This window comes from Cavia porcellus, unplaced genomic scaffold (assembly GCF_034190915.1).
Source record: "Cavia porcellus strain 051 isolate PalLab524CR breed Dunkin Hartley unplaced genomic scaffold, mCavPor4.1 scaffold_2, whole genome shotgun sequence".
In the NCBI taxonomy this organism is placed as follows: Eukaryota; Metazoa; Chordata; class Mammalia; order Rodentia; family Caviidae; genus Cavia; species Cavia porcellus.
Genome location: NW_026947485.1, coordinates 15,624,014 through 15,637,481, shown reverse-complemented (window position 1 = coordinate 15,637,481; position 13,468 = coordinate 15,624,014). Strand labels below are relative to the sequence as shown.

The window sequence follows — 13,468 nt, the reverse complement described above, 5'->3', positions numbered from 1 at the left end:
CACACATTCATCCAAGCTGATTGTTCTGTTTAACCCATCCATTTATGGATATTGGCAAAATTATGATATTGTAACTGACAGCATTTGAAATAGGAAATTGAAATTGGTGAAGAATTTTGACTACATATTTTATTCTGGTCCTGTTTTGTTGTGGTAGTATTAAAAACAGTAGTTTTGACCATTCTTTTTCATGTTTTGTGTCTGTGACCCTTTGGGTAGAAAGGAGATAATCTTTATAGCTTAATTTTTTTCTCCTTAAATTCAATTTCCCTGTTCATCCTTCCCCACTCTTGTTCCCTGAGTTCTTTACTAACCACTAATCTTTTTACTGCATCTTTAATATCATCTTTTCCAAAATATCATATAATCGGGATTAGATTTTAGACTCGTATTTACTCTTAATAATATTCATTTGAAACTCCTGTGTATTATTTTGTAGTTTTATAATTCATTTTTATTATTCAATAATATTCCAGTATATAGTGGTACCACAGTTTATTTACTTAACATAGAAATATCTTTATTGAAGATTTAGCTCAGTGGTTGAAGCTTTTGCCTGGCAGATGCAAAGTTATAAGTTTGATCCCCTGTACCAAAAACAACAAAAAACACAACAAAAACAAAGAGATATCTTTGTTGCTTCTAAGCTTTGGCAATCATGAGTGAAACTAATATAAACACTTGTGTGCAGACTTTTTATGGACATATGCCTTCGGCTCATTTGGGCTACTGGCAGGACTGTACTATTTTTTTTCTTTAACATTTTAGAAAATGTGAATACTTATGTTTTAAAGCTTTAAAACAATTTATTTTAGACAAGAATCATAGTCTTTGAGTTGAGTGTGATATTTGATTTTGGAAAAAAAATGCTTTGCAAACCATGGAAACCATTTGATTGTAATTAGTGAGCAATTAATTTTTGAAATATATTAACTTGAGCATTTATATCTATATTTTTCATGGAAAGTTATCACATGTACAGAGGTTAATAACTCTTTTCAGAACAGAGTTCCAGGGTTGATAGTTTTAGTGTTTATATGTGTGGAATACATTAATTTCATGTGAGTCCAATAATAGGATGACTACCTCATCCCCCAAACTGAAAATTGACCAAATCTTGGAAAAACAAAATGAAATACTTCACCTTTTTACAACCCTTTTCAATAGTTTTTCTTTGAATAAATAATGAATGACTGCTCTTCCTGAACTGAGTTATAGAGTTAGCAAAACAAAACAAAAAATACTGTCTGCCCTCCTAGAGCTTATATTTTAATGGAAGAAAAACAAAAAGTAGAATTTGTAGGGCATTAGTATTTCCAAGCAGTGATGAAAAGAATGAGATAGATATAAGTGCTCAGGAGTCTTTGGTGCATTTGGGGTTACCACACTGCCCAAGGAAGAGTACGGAAATTAGAGAATGCCCTGGTCATCTCTGAAGGACTGATGAAAATATGGAAAAGGCATAATATTTGTTCCGATGATCTCAAGGAAGAGGAACATGGGAAGATTGTGAGTGTTACAGAGGCAGAGGAAAAGATATGATCTCAGGTTTTAATCTTAGAAATAGCCATGTAGACGCTGGGCAGGTTTGAGCATCTCTGGTTGAGCTCTTGGGCTCTACCCTGATTTGTGCAGAAAGGAGCCCACAGGTTGAGGGGATATGATGTCTTTTATCTAAATTATGAGAAATACAAGGCGGGGGGCGGGCCACAGATATATTTGAAAAGACCAGAACTGGGTCAGGCTGAAGGTGAGGCTTGAGTGATGTTTTGAGCAGGCTACTTGTAAAATGACTCATTCTATGGCTATTTGATGACAGTCTATAGCATCTCTAGAGTAGAGAGGGAGGGAAATATGTATTATTTCCTGCACACCATTGGATAGAAAGAGAACAGTGACAAGTCTCCTTTCCTTTCATGGGACTGCCATTTATTTAATCAAAGCGTTTGAAATAAAGAGATTTATTCCTGTTTGTTATGTTGTTTTGTTTCCTGTTTGATAGTTGCTTACAATTTCTATGTGTGAAGCCTGAAAGGACCTCAGATTGGCAATTGTGTAATGCTAGTTAGATCTTTCTAGCAGAATCAGAATGCTGAAGCTTTGGGAAGTTTTTGCTAGAGCAAGTCCTCCCTCCCCCAGAATTATGACTATTTCTCAATATATTCTGATTTTCACAGTCTGGAGTGTACTAATTATGGCTGACTAACTGAAATTTAAGATCTGCTACTTTACAGTGTGTACTCAATACTGACAGACTTAGCTTTCAACACAGTGTTTTTTTACAGTGTGATTTGTTTGTTTTGCTTGGCTTTAAGTAATAATTATCAAATTGACTTTGGTTTATTCTGAAACAGATCAACATACCTTTTCATATCTTTTAGAATTTTAAATTCTAGTATATGCATGTATATTTACCAGTTTTTGCTTAATGTCTTTGCTTAACTTCTGTGTCTGTAAAGAAATTGCTAGGCCCGGAATCCCATCCCAGTGTGGCAGAACTCTCTTCCTCGCCTGGGAACCAGCCCACGGTTTCCTGCTGGGAAAAGTGAGTGGGACCCAGGAGCAGAATTCTGTCCCAGTGTGGCAGAACTCTCTTCCTCACCTGGCGGCCAGGCTGCAGTTCCCTTCCAGGACCAGTGAGTGGGGAGACGCGGGATCCTTTCCCAGCCTGACAGAACTCTCTCCCTTGTCTGGGGGCCAGGGCTTGGCTTCCTGCCACGAACAGTGAGTCTGGCCAAGACGCGGAACCCCAGGCGGAACCCCGGGTGGAACCCTGTCCCAGCCTGGCTGTCCTCTCTACCTCACTTGGAACAACACTTGAAGCTCGAAAATAAAGGAAAATGACAAAGACCAAAATGCAATCTCAAACATCCAGCCCATCACAGGAAAGCCTAGGAGCCATGTGCATAGAAGAAAATACATGCCACATACCTGAAATACCTGAAATAATAGTAACTGAAATAAAGAAGCAACTCTGGGAAGCCTTAAAGGAATTCAAACTAGAAATAATCTCTCAGGTAAAAGAAGAAATGATAAAAGAAATGAAGGAGATGCTGAACATATGTAAAGAAGACACAGTTAAAAAATTGGAGGAACTAAACAAGAAGATAGAATCCCTTCGTGAACAATATAAGAAACAAACAGAATATATAAAGCAGATGCAAAGAGATATACAGGAAATCAAAAACTCCATTGAAAGTTGTAAAAACTGCCTTAATGAATATGAAGATAGAATCTCAGATCTCAAAGACAAGATTGCAGCAAGTGAACAGGAAAGGAAAGATCTTTTAAAAATAACAAGAAATCAGAAAATAAGAATTCAACACCTGCAAGATGACACAAAGAGAAACAACTCAAGGTTGATAGGGATAAATGAAAAAGAAGGGGACAACATAAAGGATGTCAAGAGGATATTTGGAGAAGTAATAGCTGAAAATTTCCCAAGCATGAGATTGGAAACATATCAAGATCAATGAAGCATATAGAACTCCAAATAGCCATAACCAAAATAAAACTACACCCAGACATATAAAAATGACCATCCCAGAAATCAAACAAAAGAATAGAATATTAAAAGCTGTCGGAGAGAAAAGACAGATCACCTACAAAGGAAAACCTATCAGAATCACAGCAGACTTCTCAGCACAAACAATAAAGTCAAGAAGAGCATGGAGTGAAGTATTCCAGATCCTAAAGAAAAATGATTTTCAACCTAGGCTGATGTACCCTGCAAAATTGTCCTTGAAAATCAATGGAGAAATAAGATACTTCCATGACAAAGAACAGCTGAAAAATTTCATGATCACCAAGCCAACCCTGCAAAGAATACTGAAAGACAGCCTAGACACACTTAGGAAAAAACCACTAAAACAAAGCAGACAGTTAAACAGAACTGAAAGATAAAGATTCAACAGCAGAAAGATAACATGTCAACAATAAATCAACATATAACAGTTATAACCATTAATGTAAATGGTCTCAATGCACTAATTAAAAGAAACGGACTGGCAGAATGGATCAAGAAACAAAATCCAACCATATGCTGTCTATAAAAAACCCATCTAACCCAAAAGGATACTCACAGACTAAAAGCCAAAGGATGGAAAACAATACTTCATGCAACAGGAACGCCCCCAAAAGCGAGGGTAGCTATTCTGTTTGCAGAAAATGTGAACTTCAAGCCAATAATGATCAGAAGGGATAAAGAAGGTCACCACATACTGGTTAGGGGGAAAACTCAAAGAGGAAGAGATAACTATCTTAAATATATATGCACCAAACTCCAAAGCACTGAGATATATAAAACAAGTACTGACAGAAATGAAAAACCAAATTAGCAGTAACGTGATTCTAACCCTGAAGTCTAACAGGAGATCTTAACACACCATTGACACCAGTGAACAAATCAACCAGACAGAAAATCAGCAAAGAAATAAAAGAACTGAATCACATCTGTGAACAAATGGACTTAATAGACATATACAGAGTATTCCATCCAACAACAACAGAATACACATTCTTCTCAGGAGTACATGGTAATTCTGTAAAATAGACCATATATTAATTCACAGAACATATTTAAATAAATTCAAAAGGGTTGAAATTATCCCTTGCATGCTATTAGCGCTATGAAATTAGAAATTAATGATAAAAGATACTGCAAAAATCCCACAGACACATGGAAACTGAGTAACACACTCTTGAGTAATCAGTGGGTCACAGAGGAAATTAAAGAAGAAATTAAACAATACCTACAAGAAAATGAAAACACAAATACAACTTACTGGAATCTGTGGGATGCAATGAAAGCTGTCCTCAGAGCAAAATTTATTGCACAGAGGAAAATTTATTTCCATTCAGGAAAACAGAATGAATACAAATAAATAACCTGATGTTACACCTTGAAGAGCTAGAAAAAGAAGAGCAAGTCAAGCCCTAAGCCAAAAGAAGAGAGGAAATTATAAAAATCAGAGCAGAAATCAATGCAATAGAGCCTAAGAAAACAATCCAAAAAATCAATGAATCAAAGAGTTGGTTCTTTGAAAGAATAAAATCAGTAAGCCCCTAGCTAACCTTATTTTAAAAAGGGAAGAAAAAGTTCAAATTCATGCAGTAAGGAATGAAAAAGTTGAAATCACTACAGACCCTATAGAAATACAGAAGATCATCAACACCTATTTTGAAAACTTCTACTCTCAAAGGTTTGATAACACAGAACAAATAGACAGATTCCTAGAAGGATATGAAGTACCAAAGCTAGGTCCAGAAGATGTAAAACTGCTGAATAACCCAATTTCTATTAATCAAATTGAAAACGTAATTAAGTCCTTATCTAAAAAGAAGAGCCGAGGCCCAGACGTATTCACTGCAGAATTCTACAAGAAATACAAAGAAGACCTAATGCCAACACTCCTCAAACTCTTCAATGAAATTGAAAGGGAAGCAGTCCTTCCTAAGTCATTCCTGGAAGCAAATATTACTCTAGTACCAAAACCTGGAAGGACCCAACTGAAAAAGAGAACTATAGACCAATCTCCCTAATGAATACAGAAGAAAAAATCCTCAATAAAATATTGGCAAATAGGATCCAGCAAATCATCAAGAAGATTATACACCATGACCAAGTGGGATTCATCCCAGGAATGCAGGGATGGTTCAACATATGTAAATCAATAAATTTAATCCACCATATCAATAAAGCCAAAAGTAAGAATCACATGATCATTTCTATAGATGAAGAAAAAGCCTTTGATAAGGTCCAACATTCATTCATGATAAGAACTTTAAAGAAAATTGGAATAAATGGTCTTTACCTCAATATAATAAAGGCCATTTATGACAAACCAACAGCCAGCATCATAATAAATGGCCAAAAATTGAAGGCCTTTATTTTAAAATCAGGTACAAGACAAGGATGTCCCTTATCACTGCCCCTATTTAATATAGTTCTGGTTATTCTAGCCAGAGCGATTAGACAAGAGAGAGAAATAAAAGGCGTAAAGATAGGAAAAGAAGAGGTTAAGCTATCATTATTTGCCGATGACATGATGCTCTATATAGAAGATCCCCAAAACTCCATTGAAAGACTCCTATATATAATAAATAAATTCAGTAATGTAGCTGGAAACAGAATCAATACTCAAAAATCAATAGCATTCCTATACATTAACAACAAAGTCACAGAGAGAGAGAAATAAAAGAGGCCACACCCTTCACAGTAGCAAGCAAAAAACTGAAATATTTAGGAATTACTCTCACAAAAGAAGTGAAAGACCTATACAGGGAAAATTATAATACACTGAAAAATGAAATTGAAAAAGGTGTCAGAAAATGGAAAGACATCCCTTGCTCATGGATAGGAAGAATAAATATTGTGAAAATGGCCATTCTCCCAAAACTTTTATACAGATTCAATGCAATCCTGATAAAAATACCATCAACATACCTCATAGAAATCACTCCTCAAATTTATCTGGAGCAAGAAGAGACCTAGAATAGCAAGGACAGTTCTAAGTGGCAAAGGCAAGGCAGGAGGCATCACAATCCCTGACTTGAAGTTATACTATAAAGCAGCAGTAGTAAAATCAATATGGTAGGGAACCAAAACCGAGCCGAAGATCAGTGGAATAGATTAGAAGATACAACCACAACTAGAAACACACTCAACCACGTTATCTTTGATAAAGGGGTCAAACATGTTCACTGGAAGAATGACAGTCTCTTTAATAAATGCTGTTGGAAAAACTGGCTCTCCGTTTGCCGAAAACTAAAACTAGACCCATGCCTATCACCATGCACTAAAATAAAATCTAAATGGATCAAAGATCTAAATATTGAAACAGAAACACTAAATCTATTGGAAGAAAAATTGGGTGAAAACCTTGAAGACATAGGAATAGGTAGAGAATTCATGAACAGAACTCAAACTGCTTGGGAAATACTTCCCAGAGTCAATAATTGAGATTGCCTCTTGTTAAAAAGTTTCTGCATGTCAAAAGAAATCTCCAGCATAGTGAAAAGAAAACCCACAAACTGGGAAAAAATGTTAGTGAACTGCCCCTCAGACGAAGGACTTTTGTGTAAAACATATAAAGAATTAAAAAAAAAATCAGACCCCCAAAATTCAAAGACCCAATCCAAAAGTGGGCATCTGAGATGAATAAACAATTTTCAGATGAAGAAATACAAACAGCAAATAAATACATGAAAAAATGTTCACCATCACTGGTCATTCAAGAAATGCAAATTAAAATCACACTGAGATTTCATCTCACTCCTGAAAGAATGGCCAGATCAAGAAAACCACCAACAACAAATGCTGGAGAGGCTCTGGGGAAAAAGGAACTCTCCTGCACTGTTGGTGGGATTGTAGTCTAGTACAACCATTGTGGAGGTCAATCTGGAGATTTCTCAGAAAGTTGGAATGGAAGCCCCATTTGACCCAGGTATTCCACTTCTAGGCATATTCCCAGAAGAACTGAAAGCATCACACCACAGTGATATATGTGCATCCATGTTTATAGCAGCACAATTTTTAATCGCCAGATCTTGGAAACAACCTAAGTGTCTATCAACTGAGGAATGGATAAAAAAGTTGTGGTATTTTTATACAATGGAGTACTACTCAGCTATAAAGAATGATCACATTGAGATATTTATAAATAAATGGATGCTGCTTGAGACCATACTCATAAGTGAAATAAATCAAACTCACATGTATAAATACCGAATAGCTTCCCTAGTGTTAGAAATGATAAGAGTACAAAAAAGTATGTTGTAATCATGATTCCCAATCATATTGGTTTGAAGCCATATAATGTTTTCACTCATTAATTGCAAAGGTTTTAACCTGGGTTGTTCGATTTTAATATCGGTGATAGTACGAATAGCTATTTTGAAGAAAACACATCATAAAAGCTAGTGCTGATTTAATATCATCTTGTTTTGAAGTCCCATTAAGGTGTTATACATCGGTTTCCACTGGTTTTAACATGTTGTATCTTACTATATGCGAAAGTATAAACAAAATTTTTTATAGGCAAAGAGATAATATAGAAACCATTGTTCGTTTTCTGTTAAATGTTTCTAAATACCCTGTAATTCTTTAATTCTCTTGAATGGCTTCACACTGTCTTGCTATGCTTGATGCTATAGTATTCAAAGTTATACTCAAATAATCCAAGGAAAGAGGCACTATGGTGACTACTATTATCTGGGGGTGAAACATAATGATGCTTATATTGTTCGGTTTTGACTGTGTTGTTCTGTTACAATGTCCTCTTTTATCTCAATCTCCACCCTTTTTTTTTTAAAATCTATTTTAAAAATTTTTTTTCAATTAAGGGAAAACTAAATTTAAAAATAGTGGGATATATTATAGTAACTTTTTTTGTTTTCCTGTTAACCTGATTTGTACCCCAGTATTGCTCTCCCATCTTGTTCTGTCTGATTTACTATATTCTATTTTGTTTGATAATATCAAGTTTGAGGGTATAGGCAACCACTTTGAAGGCAATAAGATTTACTACGATGCCTATTATGGTTTGACTATTATCTTCTTTTGAAGTCCTGTAAGGTCTCCAGTGTAGGTTTTATTGGTCTTGTATTGTACTGTTTTGATCAGTTCTATTATACCTGATGATATAGGCAACTCTTTTTAAAAATAGCAAGAGGTAACCATTTTTGATCACCTGGTATTCTATTTTTACATCATGTACTATACCCATCCTTCTGTTCTAACGGACTTTGTTCTGTTTAGTCACGTTAGGTTTTATTCTCTTCAAAAAAAGTAATAAGAACTGTGGGAATAAAAAAACCCCCAAAAGTATAATTGGTATTGTAGAAAAGAGAGGAAGGGAGGGTGGTCTAAGGGATATAACTGCATGTATGTTTGAGTGTGTAGGATGGAAAAATGGAAAACCATATTACTGATCATTGAATGGAACTGTCTGCAATCTCACTGTATGAATGTCCACTTTATATGCTTTAATTTTATAATTTGGACAACTGTTTCTGGGATGACAGTGTGTGACCTATTAACTAGTGATTTCTTACTGTATATTTTCTTTCTTGAAATTCCATATTATTTGTATCCTGTTAGTGCTTTGTTTTTTTTATTTCCTTTTTTTTCCTCTTTAAATAAAAAAAGGAATTGCTGTGCTTGTGACTTGTTTTTAAAAATTTTTATTTTTAATAGATTAAGAGAAAACAAAGCAATAAAAACAAAACAAAACAAAACAATATAGGATTTCAAAAGATGATAGGAAATTACAATGGTCATTATATTGCATATTGTTATATTTGAAATAGTTGCTCAGATTACAAGACACAGACATGCAAAACAAATTAATCAATAGAAGCACAGTTTCTTTCCATTAACTAATAAATAATACAATTAGTAGTATATTATCTTAACTATCATATATATATATATATGTATATATATATATTTCCTTTTGAGTAGTTTGTTTCCCTTTTACAATATCTGTTGTACCTTTTAGATCTTATTTACTCTTTCAGCTTCTTCCACAAGGGACAGAATACAATGTTTGCACATGTGAATCTGATAGTACTTGTGATTTGTAAGCTCTTTTTTTGTAAATACAACCTATGTGGTGGCACTGTGTCGATCTGTTCTGAACAGTCCACAGAAAGTACCTGCCAGTTATGGCAGGTCTTTCTTAGAAGCTTCATGGTACATATTTCACCACATTACTCTTTGATGGCTGTGTTATATATCTGTTACTAAGATTTTTTTTTAAGCCTGTGACTCCATTATCCAACCGATTAACAAAGGAAGCAGTCAAGGGCATACAGGCATTGATGGGGTTTTGCATGACAGTCCTGCCCCAATGAGGAAAGTTGCACATCCCTGCTAAGATTTTCCCTCTTACAGAGAAGGATGCAAGTCCTGCAGTGATGTGGACATTTGTACACATTCTGAGAGAAGGCAGGCTGCAGATTTCAGAAGAATGGATCAGTCAGAAGGAAGACATTGCGTGCAACAATGGGAAAGGGCATGCAGAGAAATCAGTGAGTTAGTAAAGGAGAGAAGCAGACCCAGAATAGGGCAAATGTGAAAGAACATCAGACTTGCTGTGTCTCTTCAAACTGCTGTATTCTGTGGGCAGGTCAATGTTCTTTTTTCTTAGCTGACAAAGTCTCCTTTCAGTAACCCTCGAACCCCTACCCATCCCTTAGTGTACTTTGTGTTTCTATTTTGGATATGCCCAAAAGAGCTGAGGCTGTACCATTTGTTACTTATTAAATAAAAACATAGTTTTCAAGCAGTGATAGTATGTAATTCTCAAAGGCTTTGTACAATAAAATAGCCTCAAACAAACATATCAGATGGGGAATGCCAGAAAAGAAGTGAAATTATAGGTTTTCATGTTTATATTTCCTTACTGTGTATAGATTTTATTCATCATTAGACAAAACTTAACCTGGTTATGTCATAGTTCTGGAGAAACTATATAATTAGTTTAAAGGAGGAAGCCTAGATGGATATCTACTAAATTGGTTTGGGTGGATCTCATTAACATGCTCTTTTTGTTAAGCTGCTCAGGTTCACTGATTCAGTACGAATTTAGAGAATACAGTTTTGAGGATGGCATTACAGGTACACTTCATCATCAGGATTTCTCTGTACATTAATGTTTATAGTTAGTTGGAAATGTTCCAGTGTTAACTATTTTAAATACATGTATAAATCTCATTGATTACTGCTGCTTAAAATGCAGAATAGAGAATTTTAAAAAGTTTTTCAATAGGTATTTTCTGTATAATCTCCATGCCGATCTTTTTATTAATTTTTTTCACTGATATATTCTTCATGCCTAGAAAATAGACCCTGACATATAGAAGGTGCTTTATAAATATTTTTTAAATGAAAATTTCCAATGATGGCAAGAATTTCTATAATTTGGTATAAAATATAGACTTGTTAGAGACAGAGGGGTCCATGACCTCCTTCATAGATCAGGAAATGGAAGCCAAGAGAGACTGAATGTTGCCAGCAGTCATGGCTAGTAAGTGGCAGAATGTGGGCCAGATGAGGGTTTCTAAAGAACACAATGAGTATCATATGGCCAACAGGGGACCCTGCTGAAGTTTAAGCTCAGATCTAGTTGTCTGTGAAGTTTATTATCTATGAAAGTGTCTTATTCTTCATAGTTTTGATACTTTCATAAAGGTTTAATGTGTCATCTTTTCTCTGCCTTTTCCGGTTTCAAACAAAATTTGTTCTATCCTTAACAGATAGGACTATATAGCATGCTTTTCTCGCTTGTATCATATTATATTGAGCCAGTTTTAATGGCTAGGAGCTCCTTAAGGCCACACATTCTTTCATATTTCTTTTTGCCACACACAGAATTTAACATAATGATACGCATGTTACATGCAATTTCCTGTGCATCTGAATTGCTTTGAGAGGTACTAACAAATAGTAAGCTCAGGTCTGGGGAGATAAAACTTTCCTAAGGAGTGAAATTTCATAACTTTTCAAAATATAGCTAATGCTTGATAAATGTTAATATTAAATAATTGTCATTTTGGAGATGTGACTTAACAATGTTAGTCTTTTGATTTAAATGGCTTTTTGAGAATGGCTTCATTTTTTAATTTTTAAGGAAGTAATAGTAGTATTCCCTGATAGATGTAATTTCAGTATTAAAACTTGTTCGGTCCTTTGTGTTGATTTCTCACTGGTTTTTCAGACTCTCACCAGTCCATGGATAATGGCAGTTTAAAGGTTTTTCACGGAATTTGACACTAGTAATTTTAGATCTCCTAGGAAAAATTGAAACCCTAGTATTCCTAGCAATATATTTTTAAATTTTATACACATGTGACAAAATATATCTGTCAAATTATCAATGTGTTTTTAAAAGAAATTACATATTCTTTTGGACTTTAAAATTTTATAGAGGGTTGGTATTTGTACAACATTGGAAACAGGCAGGAAAACACACTGTAAGAGCATGTTGTGGCATTACAAAATGTAAAAGTCTATGAAAGATGCATTGTTTTACCTGTAGTTTTTATAATTGTGTATTTACAGAGTAGTAATATTTCAAAACAAGTTTTTTATGGTTAATCTTCTGAGATATACAGTGTCATGTCTTAGGGAAATAGTCTGATAACACTTGATTTCTGTTTATTCATTATGTTAGAAACTGCTTTAACATTTTATTTGGATACAAACCAACATTACTTTTAAAAAGGAAATAATACATTAAAAAGTCATCAATTTGGTAATTTCTTCAATGAGGTATCATTACTGTTAGTGTTAGTATTATTTAAGAAACTTGTCATTTCTATAAAATACATTTTATAAATATAAAAACTTGTAGTACAAATCACTTTCCTTTACAGATAAAAAACAAAAGCAGAATCAGAGTAAATTCAGACTTCAAAAGTTGCAAGTGACTGATGGAAAGCCTTCACTATGTCCTAGATGTTTAAGTACTTTGGCTAGTATCAAATATTTTCTAATACACAAAACCTATAGAAAAGAATAAAAGTCACCAAAAGAAATGCTAAATAAAATAATGTAATTTCATCATCTTATGTCTTTATATTTTATTCTATACATTTGTTGTTGCTATTGTTGTGTTCAGCAAAAGAAACAGATTTTTTTTTAAAGCAGAAAAGGAATTAGAAGTACGATGAGGAGAGCTCACAGGATTAAAGATTGTAGAGTTATGTTTACAATAGATGAGAACTAGAAGATACAGAAGGGTTTGGTAGCAGAAACAATTTTAAAAATCCCAGTTTCTTTTACTGGCATGAATCAAGTCCATGCTTGTTTTGATACGTGGTTAGACCCTGTCTGTAATATACTACGTCCTAAGAAAATGTGTCTGATTGATTTGATTACCCTTGGGTTAAGTGCTCACCTCAGTGTTTCAGCAGCATGAACACTGGGTTTTCTGTAAGTAATCTTCATGGGACCCCATTGTTTTTCACAGCCAAAGAAGATGTATTTGGGTTGCCATATGATCTACTTACTACATCTCATAACAACAAAGATTGCATTATGCTGGAAAATTCCCTTTATTCTGCATCCAATATAATCACCTCTTTCTATATAATATGCTCAATATTTTAAAATTGTGCATTGTCTAGTATGTATAGATTAAAATATTTTGTTTTTCTGTTTATTGGTGATGCTTTGTCTTAGGTAGCATTTTCATTATTCACCTCCCATAAATGGTCAATACTGCCCCTCACTGCCCATGAATGGTCAGGGGAACAAGGAACAGGAGAGTTCAAACATAAGATGATGTTTCTTTCTGCATTTTATGTGCAGCATTTGCTGCCCACAGTGAATAGAAATATGTAATAGCTATGATTTGTTGCTTACCTACTGGTTTCAAGTATTGGATTCAGAGTAACACGTAGGCATGGAATGTTTGAGGTCAGAATTTTAGGTTTGGGGAGGTAATAAAAGTGTAGTGGAACA

The 13,468-nt window shown here is 34.5% G+C and overlaps 1 protein-coding gene across 4 annotated transcripts in view; it reads left to right on the top strand.

Moving 5' to 3' along the window:
• Positions 1-13,468, top strand: part of Immp2l (inner mitochondrial membrane peptidase subunit 2) — an 878,014-nt gene that overhangs the window by 210,363 nt on the left and 654,183 nt on the right. The gene's annotated exons all lie outside the window — the stretch shown is intronic.